Source organism: Marmota marmota, unplaced genomic scaffold (assembly GCF_001458135.2).
Source record: "Marmota marmota marmota unplaced genomic scaffold, marMar, whole genome shotgun sequence".
NCBI classification, from domain to species: domain Eukaryota; kingdom Metazoa; phylum Chordata; class Mammalia; order Rodentia; family Sciuridae; genus Marmota; species Marmota marmota.
In genome coordinates this window covers 53,886,482-53,889,390 of record NW_026000174.1, presented here as the reverse complement: position 1 = coordinate 53,889,390, position 2,909 = coordinate 53,886,482, and the positions used below count along the sequence as shown (strand labels likewise).

Sequence of the window (2,909 nt, the reverse complement as noted above, 5' to 3'; positions counted from 1 at the left end):
ACTCTGGCCATTTCCTGGCTGGGGGAGGTGGCCTGCCGGCTCAGCTGGGCCCGGAGGCCGGTACCTTTAAACGCCTCAGCCCTGCCCTGGGACTGTGACCCCCAGAGGGAGGTGACCACCTTTAATTTAGAGGCTCTGCATGTGGGCGTCGCTGGGCAAAGCCACCGGCTCAGGTGGCCTCAGGACTGCGGGAGCCTCTTGCTGGGAGGAGGAGGAAGGGGAGGTGTTTCATTTGCCCCTGCCCGTTAGTTAATTAAGGAAGAGGAAGACCCCAGGTTCCAGGGACAGGCGGGGCTTTCCAGGGACCACATGGACGTGGGTTCCCGTGGGGGCGGGGAGCCGGGCGGGAGAGGCCTGAGCACAGGCTGGCCTGGCCTGGCCGGGCCCCACCCCTGGGCCCTGTGTATGTGACCCTGGGCTACTTCGAGAGTGAGCCCCCACAAGGTGGCTCAGGGCCAACGGCAGCTGTGACTACTTATGCAAAGCTGGGCCGTGTCCACCCAAGGCCGGGGTCCACTGTGGTTAGCGCGACAGTTTGGAAGGTGACCCCGAGTCTTGCTGAGGTCCTTTCCCCACCGAGCGCCTCCTCTGGGCGCATGGTTCTGAATAGCGGACGTTACTGGAGAAGAGAGTCTCAGGAACAGGCCTCCTCCTGGCCTCCTCGGGTCAACGTGCCAATGAGGTGAACTTGAACTTGAACCGAAGCCGAGGCCCGGTGGGAATCCTCCGGCCCCCTCCCTCCTGGGAGCCCTGGCGGGCGGTCCCGGGGGGTGAAGCCTGACCAGGGTGGAGACTTGGGGGCGGTGGAGCCCGCGGTGCCCGTCACCCCGTCAGGGTCACAGTCTCTGAGTGTGGGTGCATTTCCTGACGTCATCACCGAAGCTCAGAGGACTCCCTCCTCCCCGGGGAGCTCCGTCCCCACATGAGGCCACCCCTGTCCTCTGCTTCTGCAGGGGACTGTCCTCAGGAGCAGCTTGGAGAGTCAGAGGGTGGCTGGGTCTGAGCAGCCGGGGCCTCGGGACCAGCTCACCCGGACGGCAGTTCCAGAAACCAACCAATACAGGAGCAGTTTGTGATTCTGCCATGACAGACGTGGCTCTCCTCAGCCCCCACAGGCGCTGCCGTCAGCACCCCATCTTCAGTCTTGAAAACTGAGGCTCAGGCTGCCCTGGCTGGGGTGCAGTTTGTCCCCCAGGGTTCCCCAAGGAGGCTTCTCCCCCAGGGAGGCTTGGTCCTCGGCAAGGAGGAGGGAGGTGCTGGGCCCTTTAAGAGGTAGGGCCTGTGCCAGCCTTGGGACCGAAGGTGGTCCCTGGAGAGCCAGTTGTGAGGACATCTGGGTCTGGCCTGTGAGTCCTCTCAGGCTTCCTGTTTGAGCTGTGACTCCTTGCTCCTGCCATCGCCCTCTGCCATGGTGTGACACAGCCAAGGGGGCCCTCACCAGGACTGAGCCCACGCAGCTGCCTGCCAGGAACCTCCAGAACTGTGAGCCGAATGGGCTCTTTTTCTTCAGAGCAGCCTGCCTCAGGTGTTTCGCTACAGTCACGCACAGCTGACTAACACACCCGCCAAGGTCGCAAGGCCAGGCAGGAGCAGAGCTGAGATTTGAACCCCGGCAGAGTCCAGGCCTGTAACTAGGGTCCGACGACGCCCCTGTCTCTGGGCCAGCAGGAGCCCAGGGCCTGCTGCAGAAAGACCCTCAGCCAGTGTCCCTGCCTGCTGGACGGGCCTTTCTGTGCAGCCCTCTGGATCCCTAGATGATGGTGGGGGCTGCTGTCCACACCCCACTCAGAGGGGAGTGGCGTCGCCTAGTGGCTGGGACTCCATGGAACCAGTCACTTCCCCATCTAGACAATGTCTGCGCTCAGGGGGACACAGGGGTCCCTGAGTCCAGCAGATGGCAGCTCCGAGGCCCTGGCCCACAGCCTGCTCTGAAGATCCCTGGTGTTTGACGTGTGGCCCAGAGGTGACTCCCAGGCCAGGCCGCCAAGTGGTTGCCATAGCAGGGGACCTTCTGTGTGACAGTCTCCTGCCACCTTCCCAGCATTGCAGATAGGGGACTGAGGTCCCTGGGAGCGACACCCCCTCCCCAGGGTGGCAGCTTGGGACAAGGTCATGGGGACTGCTCACAGGAAGGAAGTGGCTTACCCAGAGCCCGAGCCAGCAGACAGGACCTGGGCGTGGGCCGAGGCCGCCTGGGCCAGGGGACCTGCGCATCGCGGGCACCTTGGGGTTGACCAGGAGGAAGGCCTGCAGGGCTGTGGGGGACCCCTGGGAGGCACTGTCCGGGGCCCGTGGGTGGCAGTTCCTGTCGGAGAGCGTCACGGAGGGTCAGGCTGGTGAGGGCCAGTTTTCCAGAAAGCCCGGCAGCCCCTCCCTCTAGGGGCCAGCCTTTCCAGCCTCCCCTCGGGACAGCGAGGTCAGGTTCCCTGGGCCAGAACCGTCCTCAGCCATCGGGAAGGGAGGACAGAGAGCTGGGGAGGAGCCAGCCCCTGCCTGGTGCCAAGAGCCCAGGACCCCGCCTAGGGGCTGCTTCTTGTCCCTCTCCATGTCATTACTGATCTCCTACCAAGTCCTACAATAGCTTAGAAGACCCACCATGATCTGATCCCCTCTCTGCCCGGCATTATACCAAATGTGGGGCCCCTCGAAATTAGCCCTGGGAGGTATCATTACCTTGTGCACCAGAGAAGTTCAGTGTGTTACCCAATGTCACACAGCATGGAAGTGGCTGGGCCATTGTCTGGTGACACAGAACCTCACACGCTCTCCTTCCTTGGTGCCTATAATGGCTATGGAGGGAAACACCTTCCCTCCAGATTCCTGGAAATCTGAGAAGAGACCAGGAGAGCAAAACTGCCTGCAGATCTATTTTATCTGACACATTCCCACAAAAAAAAAAAAAAAAAAAA

The 2,909-nt window shown here is 62.3% G+C and overlaps 1 protein-coding gene across 1 annotated transcript in view; it reads right to left on the bottom strand.

Moving 5' to 3' along the window:
- Tspan18 (tetraspanin 18) overlaps positions 1-2,909 on the bottom strand; it is a 146,588-nt gene that overhangs the window by 33,440 nt on the left and 110,239 nt on the right. The gene's annotated exons all lie outside the window — the stretch shown is intronic.